The sequence below is a fragment of the Podarcis vaucheri genome (assembly GCF_965113315.1).
Source record: "Podarcis vaucheri genome assembly, chromosome: 2".
NCBI lineage: Eukaryota > Metazoa > Chordata > Lepidosauria > Squamata > Lacertidae > Podarcis > Podarcis vaucheri.
The window spans coordinates 70,218,417-70,231,779 of record NC_138760.1 but is presented as its reverse complement, the minus strand read 5'-3'; the positions used below and the strand labels follow the sequence as shown (position 1 = coordinate 70,231,779).

Genomic DNA, 13,363 nt, shown 5'->3' with positions numbered 1-13,363 from the left:
ACTTTCAATATTGTACAAATCAGTTATCTGTAAAGAAGAGGCAGCATTTTTGTACTGCAGCAGTCCCATTGAATTTTCTCATTATGTAGCTATGCGTCACATAAAAGTACCACTGGGAGGACAAACTGAGACAAGATAGATTATGCTAAGGATAGCCTACAGCACCTGAGCACCCTCCAGTTTTGATGCTGGTCACACATGGAGTGTTTGCAGTACTTTATTGTCCCAATAATGGTTCTGCCAGATGTTTCCCCCTCATATAACAAATATTGAAAGAGAATTCCATTTCATCAATGACTGGGCCAGATGTTTTCCCCTCAACCTAACATACTACTTCACAACTGTTTGGCTAAAGACAGCATTAAAACTTCTTCCAGTCAGTATCATTTTTAATCATGTGCTTTTTTTAATGCTTCTTCCAAAAGTATGTAGAACTTCTCTCTAAAACATACAAAGATACTTTTCAGGAGTTCTACCTACTACTAGAATGGCTGAATTATTAATATTCTCCAAGAGTGTGCCATTACTGTGACCACAAAAGTTAACTTCTGAATGGTAATTTAGAGCAACCTTTTAATTTGGTCATGTGCAGCAAGTAAAAGTGACCTCCAGCCCCCATACTCCTCTCACTCCCCACCAAAAAAATATGGGAGGCAGGAGTACATACACACAAACCACAGATCTTGAGATAAAACAGAGGAACATTCCAACTGCCTCTGTATCTAACTGCATTCATACTCTCTCTCCTGGCAGGCACAAAGGGAAACAGTACCCACTGTGCTCATGGATATGACTTTTTTTTTATCCCATCCCAGCTGGCCTTGACTATTGCAGGTGCCAGCTTCCAACAGGCTAAGTGGGAACAGGGTAAGCAATCACACCTGCAATACTTATTTTCAATGCTCTTTTTGAATAGCATTCTAGAATAGCAGCTCCTTCAAATTAAGGGCAAGAGTATTTTAATTGCTTCCTTAAGAGGCTCATTTTTGTGCTGTTTTCCTACTGGTATCACAGTCACTGGGTAAATTAGGTGGCAAATTATTGCTTCCTCAAGAAATTAAAAAAATAAGGGAATTTTATAGCTGAGCTGCTCTAATATTCAAACTTTTAAAAAGATGCTTAAGTGTATTTTAGAGCACAGTATACAGAACTCTTTTATACAGGAAACAGTTTGATAACAATACAGTGGTACCTAGGGTTACAGACTCTTCGGGTTACAGACACTTCAGGTTACAGACTCCGCTAACCCAGAAATAGTACCTCGGGTTAAGACCTTTGCTTCAGGATGAGAACAGAAATTGTGCGGTAGCAGTGAAGCGGCAGTGGGAGGTCCCATTAACTAAAGTGGTACCTCAGGTTAAGAACAGTTTCAGGTTAAAAACGGACCTCCAGAACGAATTAAGTTCTTAACCCGAGGTACCACTGAGTCATTTCAAGTCATGATATTTGCAAACAAAACCCTGCTTAATATTCTATAGAAGTGTAAGATGCACAGATTTGACAGAAATATCTTTGCAATTGCAGAATCACTATAAAGAGTATAATACAAACCTGGCAGCACGTACATTCTGACGAATGTGCTGGTACCACAAAAAGAGGCAAAAGTTAAACTATGATACACAAAAGCTTGATTTCAAATAACTTTTCATTGGGCAGATTCTTCATTTCTGCTGAGTTCATTGTGAGTGAACAATCGATCAAAAGAAGCAGTTTTCCATGGCCAATTACAGCTCAGTGGCAGAACATCTGCTATCCATGCAGAAGGTCCCAGGATTAGTCCCTATTAACTTTGGCTAGGGGGCTGGGGAAAACTCCCTCTCTAAAACCCTGGAGAGCCACTGCCAAATTAAGGTAGATGGACCAGTGATCTGACTCTGTAAGGCAGCTTCCTATGTTTCCCATTTTTGTCAGACCACCATAAATTCTAGACAAATAGTATTCAATAAGCAGTAAGACACCACTGCTGCATTTTTCCAAGTGAAAAAAATGGTTATGGTGCCACCATTAAACTACAGTAGTAGCACCACAGCAACATTTGACAGTTTAGGGCAGTGTATTATCAGTTACAATAACCGGGTCAGAGGAGTTATAAAAGTTCCACATCTTGTCTCAACATGGAACTAATGGGAGAAGCTGTCTAGAAACTGAGTAAGCTGCCACCAGTATGCAGACATCCAACTCTATTTCCCCCTATTTCAGCCAGATATGGTGGTGTTAATGATTGCTTGAAATCACTAATGCACTTGATAAGGGTACATGGACTCAATCTTTACAAGATGGATAGTTATCATGAGTGAGCCTTGGGGGAGGGGAATGTGACTTTGCTATGCTAGAAGGACTTTTGAGTTTTCAAAGTGATAGTGGGGGGTTTGATTATGGTCCAACACTAACCAACCTGACTTAGCATCTCTACAGCCCAGGACCTCCTTCACACTTCGGTCTACCCTACAAAGCTAGTACAGCCTACACAGTCTAAAAGGTTTTAATTCCACCCAATCAATGACATTTTCTTCCTTCACAGATTTAGGACTGCAACAACTGACAGCTTAGCTCTCTGAATAATGAGAATGTCCATGCTACCATACCAGCTCAGCAATGTCCAGACACTTTATCACAAGCATGGCATACTGTAGATGCTTAGAAAGCCCCACGGATACATTTGTAAAGTATCAGTCCTATAATGAACTCACTCTAGTATAAAGCGCCCTCTCCTCACACCCTGCAGAGAGCAGACTAAGTTGTCATATGCCATATGTCAGGCATAGGAAAACTCAGCCCTCCAGATGTTTTGGGACTACAACTCCCATCATCCCTAGCTAACAGGACCAGTGGTCAGAGATGATGGGAATTGTAGTCTCAAAACATCTGGAGAGCTGAGTTTGCCTATGCCTGCCATATATACTGGGCACTCCAATGGATTTCCACAGGAAGCAGCCATTCTGCTAAACACCTTCTCACACAGACTGCACCACAAATATTAGTAAGACTGGGGCTATTTTGCAGCAAGATGTCGGCCCTTGTTCCTCTTCAGAAGTTGTGACATTCATAGACAAGGAAGTCCCACACCTAGCAAAAGATTATCTTGCTCTTTCACCAGCAAATATTTCCAAAGAGACAAACCTTCACCTGTGACAGAAACTGCAAGTGAAGCTCTGTTATGCCATTTAATGTGGACCTTGTTCTTAAAAGGAGAATGACAGGTTTAGCCTTACTAGACTGCCTTATGACACTGAATGAACGAAATGCGGGCCCATTCTTTACCTAGACTATCTCATTAACCCTTCCTTACAGCTCTGCAAGTCCATCCAGTAAATTCACAACAGAGGAAATTTTGGGGGACATTCTTGGCTCTTACTACGCACTAACAAGGGATTCTGTGCACAAATTCAAGGAGAGAGAGAGAGAGCAGCTTCTATGAAGAGTAAAAGTCAAAGGTGGGGGTTTTTTTGCACACAACTCTTTCTATCCTCCTAAGCAAGCAAGAGGCATTATCATAGATAAGAACGGCTAAAGCACTCAAGGTGAAAGTTGGGGGCTGAAGAGAACCCTGCATTTCAAATACCAAAAGTTCCTCCACCCCTGCCATATACACCATGTGCTCATGGGGCCCTTACGGAACTAATGAGGAACTTGAAATGCTCAGGATCGGTGTCAGAAATTAGCCAGGTGCATTTTGCAACTGGCACAGGTCCAACTGTGATCACGTGGAGATCTCTGGGTACCAGGTTGCCGACTGACATCTCCATCTGTCTGGCCCGTCCAGTTTTTTCAAGCAAGTAAAGCAGAAGAGCTTATTTATTGCATTTACCGTATAGGCCACCTCTTCCTCCAAGGAGTACATGGTTCACCCCCATGAGGTAGGTTAAGAGGCTGTGACTGGCCTAAGGTCACCAGTGCACTTCATGACTGAGTGGGGATTTGAACTCTGATCTCCCGTGTCTTTGACACTCTAACTACTACATTACAGTTACAGATAGGTAGCCGTGTTGGTCTGCCATAGTCAAAATAAAAAAATTCCTTCCAGTAGCACCTTAAAGACCAACTAAGTTAGTTCTTGGTATGAGCTTTCGTGTGTATCTGAAGAAGTGTGCATGCACACGAAAGCTCATACCAAGAACTAACTTAGTTGGTCTTTAAGGTGCTACTGGAAGGAATTACTGCATTACACTGGCTTCCTAGGGTACTTCTGCTATGGGGCTGCTATATAAATTAAGTAGGTAAAGAAATATAGGATAAGCAAAATGTCACTTAGAGAAGGATCTGAAATATTTTCCTTGAAGGTTGAATCCACTTTAGGCTGGATTGTTTTATTTGATGTTTTAATGTGTTGTAACCCACTTTGATATTTGTTATTTAAAATACAAAGCGGTACAAAAATGAATTAATAATAATAAACTTCAGTGCGAAAAAGGCACCTAGACATTCTATTGTGGCAACCATAACGCAAGTTTAAGGTGCCATTTGAGAATTAGCTTATATATTTGAGTCTCTAACACAGAGTATGAGAGCCATTTGTTTTAGGTACAAGTCACATATAAAGTAAGCAACGTTTATTCAGAGAACTTTATATGCAAGTGAACTAACTATCAAAACTAAAGTCTGAAGTAACTTGATTAAATATGAGTGCTTCACTGACACTACTGAATACACAGAAAATAAGACAAAAATGCCTGCTATGGCTACAAGATGAATGACTCTTGCCCATTTAGAGTGCCAAACACTATTTCAAAAAGCAAAGTGTAAGAAAGGTCAACTGCAGCTCAACTTCCAGGATGTTGCTCAAAACAATTAGTTTAAACTGTTAACAGATTAACACTGAATAGCTATGCAACTGCACCCTCTTTACCATTATTGTCCTCCAATCACTCTTCCATACTATCAAATTCTCACCAAAGATACAGCCCATATAGCTTAAAAACACCAGCTAGCCCTCTGGATGCAAGAACAGGCCTCCTGGATTTTAAGACATGCAGTTCTAACAACCACCCACACAAGATCACCCTATTAAAACAGACTGCACACACTAGATTGGACAACTGGCAGCTGCTTTGGGAAACCATCCTTCTTTTTTGAAAATATTTTAAATGTAGCCAATTGCCATGTAAACTCACTAGCATATGTGGAGTCCCACACAAAGGGAACTATGACTGACACAACTAAATCCCCCAAATGATTCAAAGTTGAGTCCCCTCTTCCTGGTGAAAAATCCTATGCCTCCCTCCATGCACTTCAAAATATATTCCTATGCAAATAAACCAGTAATTCCACAATGCTAAGCTGATCAATTCATTCAACAGTGAAATTCACAGCTCCCAGGTCCTATCAGCTATTGTCTCTGCTCAGACCAGAGAAACTGCTGGTTAAACAACTGCACTGCAGGGCCACAATATGAAGCCGTTTTTCACTATTAATCCCTTCACTACTCAATAAAATGTGGGTCTCTATCATTTGCATGAAGCCAATCACCAGGATTTCAGTTATTTCCCTGTTTTTAAAAGGTACATTATACCAGGATTCCTAAGCCAGTGATTTAATTATTGAATTATTTATGTACCTTCAAATACAAAACTGAGGAAGCCACGGCAAGCCAGAAAAATCAAAATTATGACCAAATTAACAAGCAAGCTTCCCTTAACTATAATGTATAATATGCATCACAGTACACAACACAACTGGCCTGCTCTCCCCATCATAAGACTTCTCTATAAAACAAAGAAAACCATACAAGTAGCCCAAGAGACCAGAAGGAGCAATCTTGTGCCAAGACAAAATACAGTGGTACCTTCGGTTATGAACGGGATCCGTTCCAGAGGCCCGGCTATATCCCAAAAATTCCGTAACCAGAGGACCGCTTCTGTGCATGTGCATGGCGCCACAGAGCACTTCTGCGCATATGAAAGCGGCAAACCCACTTCTGGGTTTGCAACGGCCGTAACCCGAAGATTCCATAACCTGGAGGTTACGCAACGCGAGGTACAACTGTACTGACTAGGAGCATTCAGAGTAGGGAGATGTGTTGAAGTCAATTCTGCAAGGTGTCAGTCAGGTCTTCTACAAACTCACTATAAAATTTCTATGATTCCTATGTCACTTTTAGTCGGCAAGACACATAAAATTATCTTCACCTCACATGCTTCCTCAAAATGTCACACCTTAATATTGTTGTCCTGCTGACTAGAACCGAGGCAGAGATATTTATTAGCATGTACACAAATCCAACTTGCATAGTACATGCTACGGCTTCATGAGTCACCAACTCCACTAATCCTGCCAAAGGCAAATCAGAAAACACAGGGGTGAGTGGGAATGTAAAATCCAATTTACTATGGGAGATCTCCAACCAATGTATCCCATCAGTGCTAAGGAACTTCTCTCCTCCCCCTGCATGATCCCCAAATCTGTTCTAGGGGTTCTCTTAACCCTTAAAGGAAATGTAATTCAAAGTAATTTAAGTTTGAGACTTGAAGAGGGCTTGCAGAAGTCACAATCCACCCTGATTATCAGTAAGATTCAATGTAAAAATGTTTTCTAAACTGGGAACATCCTTCATTTCCCTCCTTTTAAAATAACATTAAGCACCTTGCATACTGTTTTTGGGAAATATATTCATACATTAATCTTAAAATGACCGTAAGATGAAAACCCTAAACATAGCTACTTTAGGAGGAAATCACACAGAAATGAATGTACTCACTTCCAAACAAACATTTAGGCTTGGGATGCAAGTGCCCAGACAGTTCCAGTTAAAACAAACCAAAGAACAGGGTAGAAAACTTGAATGAGAGGCAACTAGAGCCTTTACAGTTGGAAATCCTAGAGATTTAGGATTATTCTAGGGAGGACCAGACAATGTGCCATGAATCAGTTTTCACTCAAACATTACATTCCACAGCTTCTCTTGAACAAACAGTGCACAGAGCAAAGGTCTAGAATAAAACTGAAGGGCATAGTGAAGGGAATAAATGACCTTTGATGCACTTCAAAAGGAGAAATTCCACCCAAATGACTTCTGTCAAACATTAAGAAGAAAAACCATTCCTGAGTAGTAGATCATAATTAAACCAACTTTTTAAATAACATATCCTTTAATTTTGGAGTAAGCTGCATGTACATTTGGTGATGAATTCCAACACTGCAATTCTGCCCTTACTCTAAAACCATCTTTCCCTACCTGGTGCCTTCTAGTTCAGGCTCCCTCAACCTCCGCCCTCCAGATATTTTTTGGCCTACAACTCCCATGATCCCTAGCTAGCAGGACCAGTGGTCAGGTGTGATGGGAATTGTAGTCTCAAAACATCTGGAGGGCCGAGGTTGAGGAAGCCTACTCTAGATGTTTTAAGATCACAATTTCCCTCAGCCCCGGCCAGCATGGCCAATAATCGGGGATGATGGATGTTGCAGCCCTACGATTTCTGGAGAGTTAATCAAAGCCAACAATACTGCCGTATGTCACAGAAATGGGCAAAACATGCTGCTGATATGTTATCTAGTCCCATCCACAATGCTGTGACATGTTGCAGAAAAAAGGTTGGAACCATGCTGCTGTCAGCTCTCTCACAACTAGCAAAATTAGTTTCATGGTTGAACTGAAGTGAAGTAAGTGCGCTTCAGCTCTCACTTTTCTGCAGCAGTCAGCTGAGTCACATGTTATTTTAATAACCTTTTCAAACAGAAAACAATTAGGATGGAAACTTTTAAGATTAGGGTGAATAAAGGTGTGTCCCTGTGGAGGAACACCTTATCCTACAAAATCATGCAAAAAGGGGTGGATAATAGGACACTTGGCTACTTTCTCAAGAAGTATAGTTCATATATTAATTTATAAGACCACAAGACACAAAAATGTGTTTGTTCAACTCATGGAAAACCATAAGGTGATTTAAAAATTTTTGGCTAATTGACTGAGCAGATTCATACACCAGGCAACCTCAGAGGCAACACAATGGCTCTTCTCAGAAATATAGAATCCAAAATTGTGTGGTTTCTTTTATATACCAGTTGCAATAGTAGTAAAGTGCACATAAACCTCCTCTGCACGGTCTACTGTTTTCCAGACTAGAAGAGCCAAATATTCTGTTTATTATTTATTTAGTCCTCCAGTTTATAGGCCAGCTTTCATCACATCAACATGATCCAAGGGTGATTTCCAACAAAGCAAAAAATCTAACCATGATTTAAAAACAGCCCAATAATAAAATAATTAATTGAGAAACAGCATGAGAATTAAACCAGAGAGTACTTACTGATTTACTGCAAATGCCTGGGAAAAGCAGGTTATTTCTACAAGTCAGCGGAAACTACCAGAGTTTCTGCTGCCTGAGCTTCAGTGAGAAAAACATTCCAGATTTGGGGAACAACAACACAGAAGACCATCTCGCACATCACCATATTGGGATGGAACAGCAATTAAAGCATTACTTATCTGTGTTAAGTGAACCTGCAACTACCTCACAAGTCAAACAATGATTTATCACACTATCCTATTCCAGTGAAAACTCTCTACATTCTGATCATTAGCATGTTTGTGAACAAGCTCTGTTCACCGACTACTGAATAACCATGCACTGGCCTGCCACTTTAATCTGCTGTAACTAAATCTGTAGCGGCCAACCAATTGTAGAACTATGAAAGTCCCAGAAATTATAGACACACACATTTCCAGGACTTGTTGGGGGAAACCACAATACTCAATCGCTTTCTGAATTTATGTTACTTTTGTATTACCATAAAACAAAGCATGGATGTACAAAAAGCAATGGCTGCTTTCTCAACTTTTTCCCAAAAACCAGCAAGCTCCCAGACAGGCCTATATCCCATTATTGCAAAGCTCAGATATAAGACAACTTCCTCCTAGCTAATCAAGCTCTGACATGCAGCACCTTCGCTTGTCCTAACTGCATGCAGAAAATTGCCTTTTAAAATCAAAATACGTTCAGTGTTTGAGAGTCACCAGTCTACTTGCCACCAGCCTTAATAGCAAGTCCATTACTATGCTCTTTGGATGTTGACCCCATTGAAAACAGTGGGATTCTACACAAACATGTACTGACCATACCAGGTTGTCAAAATAAATAATCTACAACTGTACCTTCCACAAACTTTTGTAATCCACCTACAAATGCTTTTCAGAATTCTCAATAAGCACCCTTGGACTGAACTTAGCTCCTCAGATAAAATATTGTTTGTGCCATTCAATGTAGCATCATTATTTAAAGACATTCCTGTAAGCAGCACAATTTAAAATATCATTATATTTGGCATCATGATGTTGCACTTCTATCTTACAACCCTTCAGTCTGTTGCCCAATACTGCAGGCAAAATTCAAACAGCAAGCTGAAAAGCTCAATTATACTTTTAGGATGTCATATCCATTGTTCTGGGTAATCAAGAACAAGGCTGGTTCACACATAATGCCAAACAATGATTTGGTATTCCATGCATGAGCCTTGTGCTAGCACACTTCCCCTCCCCCTATACGTGCTAAGTCAATGTGACTTTCTTTTTATCACGAACCATTATTTTTAATTATGTGGAAGCTGGAAAATTATGCTTTGCACTTGTCTTGAAACCAGGATTACAAGTCTGCTTTGAGGTTTGCAACCTGGATTCAAGTCAAGCAAAATTCTTGTGGAACCAAACCAGGAGTTGGTGTTATGGCTACACTGAAACATAGCCTCTGGCATGGTCCAGAGGGGCATGATGCAGCAACTTTGCGACTAAGTCAGTGCCAAAACCAGAAGCTGCTGAAAATTATACATATATATATTTATACACTAGCAGTTTGATACAAGTTATAGACTTATTTGCAAGTAGCATTTTTTCCCAAATCAGTTGTGGGCAAATTTCCCAAATATAGAAAAACAGCTGCCACATCACCTTTGCCAATATTAAGCTTTAGAAATCATTACTACAACGCACAAAGGTTTTTCTTAGCACAGAAACTTCAGGATGCTTACACATATATTTTCAAGCAGAAAGTACTAAATAGAGAAAACTCCCATATTAAGTTTTTTAATTTGTGCAACATGCTATAAAAGAAAGCCACCTTAAACCAAAGCCTATCACACAGTTCTCAATCACTGCATGGTTCAATCTGGTATTCTCCAACTACATCATGTTTATGTTGCAAATTATATATAAAATAACAAGCAGCAGAAAAAACAGTGCTATGAGAGCGGAATAATTTGCCAAAGCTAGTATTGTACAAATTATGGCCACTGCTGCCAAGAAGCAGAAATCTTTGCAGCATTTGCTTTACCAGTGGGCTTTTTAGACAGCCCTACAAAAGGTGGATTACTGAAACACTATGGGTATGATCCATTTGCACCATGAGATGGCACTTGTGAACAAGTCAATTGGGTGGGGGGAGATTTGCAAGTACTTTCCAATATCCCTGTCCAGTCCTCCCTCTCCATGCATTGCAAGTTAGCTGTGCTTGCATCAGGTGATGATAGAATATCAGTATGGGGATATGTGACGTGGCTGTCCTGTCATACCACCTACCTGTGCACACACAGGTAAGAGGAGAAGGGCATAAGAGAACAAAACTGTTAATCACTACTGGAATCTTCCGTTTGTAGGTAAAGTGCCCACCACACAAGTGCATTGTGCCCTATACATGTTTCTTTCACAAAAGTGACATTTCTTATTTAGGAAAAAATTTAATTGTACTATTGTACTGTTATGGGCTTCCTCGTAAAGTTTTACATATGTTCACCTACATAAAAGGTTCATTAAAAACAAAAACATTTAAATAATGAATTTCAGTTATGGTATCTTACCAGCAAAAGTAAAGCAAAAAAGTAATTTACCCAACTAGTTTAACACTTGAAGTATCCCAAGTGTTCCAAGTACACTCAATATTATACAAAGCATGCTAGAAACTCTCTACGTACTGGAACTTTAACCTCTGGAAGACTCGTTCATAAATATGTCCCAACAAGCCAGTATTATCATACTTCTAAGCTGATACAGTTGAACAGACTGGACAGTATTATTAAATCTATTCTAATGATCTTGCATTTGTGATAATAAGCACTACCACTCCCTGATTTTGAAGGGAGAAAAATAGCATTTGAGCCAGGTGCTGCACAGCAGTGCGTCTTACAGGAGCTTCAGTAAAACTTGATGATTCATCATATAATATAATATAGTACAAGCATTCATGAGCAATCTAGTATTACGTTTGGCAATAATATAAACAATTTTGAAGACTTGGACTCAATAAAGCTAGTAGTTTAAAACTGCTCCTTTTGTTGTTGTTTCCTCAAAAAGCAGTTCAGATTTCACCTCCATAAGCTAAACATGAGCTTAGCTATCTCTCCTGTAATAAGTTATGCCTGCCCTCCCTGCATATCATCCAGGAACATAAGGAAGGGGCATATAAGAAATAGCTTTCTGGTAGTGGTCTGATTATGCAATACTCTCTTGAATTTCTCCAAGGCCATCTATATATGTCAAAAGGTGGAGAGAAAGTTGCTGTCACATTCCAAGCGACCGCCTCAGTGTAACAGGCAAGTCTCCAGCCTCTCTATTCCACTCTTCCCCCAGTTTCAAAGCTAGAAATAGAGGGCTAGAGCATGTCATCTGAATTCCAACTATGAACACACTGAGAACCCAGACCGAAGGTTTAAATGTCACAGTACTGGCCCAGTTCAAACGCCAAAGGGTGAAAAGGCCCAGCAGCATTAACCTACAAAGGATATAAGCCCACGTGGACTTTTGGAAGACCTTTGTCCCACATCCACTACGATATGGATCCTCCAGTAGCATTGTAACACGTGTCCGCGAGTGTTTCGGGGTTACTGAAAGGGAGGCGGCGGTACTGCAGAGGACGGGGCCGCACATGGGAAGCCCAGCGTCCATGTGCGAGGCCTAGCTCATCTTTTCCTGCTTACCCGCTTGACGGGGGGGGGGGGGGGTTCACTGTCACCCTCGGAAAAATACGCGCTGAGGCCCTGAAAGGGGATGGAGTGGGGGTTTCTTCGGAGCCGCGTGTCAAAAGAAAAGCGAGCGGCGACCCGGGGGGGGGGGTGTCGTTGGACTGGCGGGGAGTGAGAGGAAGAGAGGTCCAAACGGGAAGGCCCCACGGCGAGCTCAGGAGAAATCACATGCTCTCCGCGACAGAAAAACCACGTTGCCTTTGCTGCAGCGGAATGCTGGGAAAGGGAGGAAGCGCCGAGCACGGCGGCGCACAGAGTCACACACACCCACGCCCGGCCATTGGGCGGCGGGGCGCTGAGCGACGGGAGCTTTCAAACCGTCGCCAGAGGCACGTTTGCACCGGGGCCTAGAGCGGCGCGGCGAAGAACCTTCGGAAACGCACCGCCTCCCTCCTTCCCGCCTCACAGCGCGGCCGCCGCCGCCGGGCCGCGTCCAGCCTTTGGGGCCTTCCCTTTCCTATGCCTATTTGCATACAACATGCTCTCCTCAGGGGTCTTTCTCCAAAGGGGCCCCCAGCTGTCGGCCCACCCCACCGTGTAGAAGACAAATAAACGTTCGACAGTTTTAAACTACAACAGCCAACCTGCATTTTTAAATCCTCTCTGGCTACTTTGAAAGGTCACAGTCACACTCCACACCCCCCAAATATGCCGGGCTTCCGGGCCGACTTTCGGTCGGGGTTACGTCTAAGCCTCACGAGCTCCTCTCCCCCTCAGCCAACCAACCACCACGCCATTTAAAAAGCGAGGCTATTCGGGGAAAGGAAGCGGCTTTGGGGGGGGGGGAGATCGCTCATTAAACATTCACGATCCGATCAATGCTGCAACGGCGGGGGGGGGGTGCCTTCCGTGCCCGATTAAGTCTTAATAGATTTATTCACTTCAGTTCCCGCAGGGAAAGCCCGATTCCCTGAGCACGCACGCGGGAACTGGGGAGGCACGCGGGGGTGGCACCCTTCCTCCCTCTCCCCCCTTCTTTTCTTTCCCTTCAATAAAGGTAGTTCCATCCATGCCCAGCGCGGGCGTGTTTCCCAGCGAGCAAGGCCTTGGTCGTCTCACGCTCGATTTCGAAAGCCCCGTCCCACCATGCTTGCATCCACCCTCCATTTGCCTGCCATCGATCCCGCGCTCGCTCTTTCCCCCCATTAATTTTTCTTATAACGAAGCGGTTCAAGGAGCGGAGGGCGAGGTGAGATACAAGCAGGGTGGATGCAGATGGACAAAGACGGGGTGGAGTTCCACCGTCGGGGGGGGGGGAGGCGTGTGTGTGTGTGTGTGTGTGTGTGGAGAAGAGAAAATGTCACCATATTGCGGAGGGAAGATCACCCTCCGCCAGTGGCCGCGACGCTCTTCCTTCGCCGATTGCCCCAAACGAGACCACCATCACCGAAAGCACCGCCCTTCCTTCCCTCCCTCGCCC

At 42.5% G+C, this 13,363-nt stretch overlaps 1 protein-coding gene across 4 annotated transcripts in view; it reads right to left on the bottom strand.

Moving 5' to 3' along the window:
• The window catches only part of LARP1 (La ribonucleoprotein 1, translational regulator), a 68,192-nt gene that overhangs the window by 54,006 nt on the left and 823 nt on the right, over nucleotides 1-13,363 (bottom strand). The window lies entirely within an intron of this gene.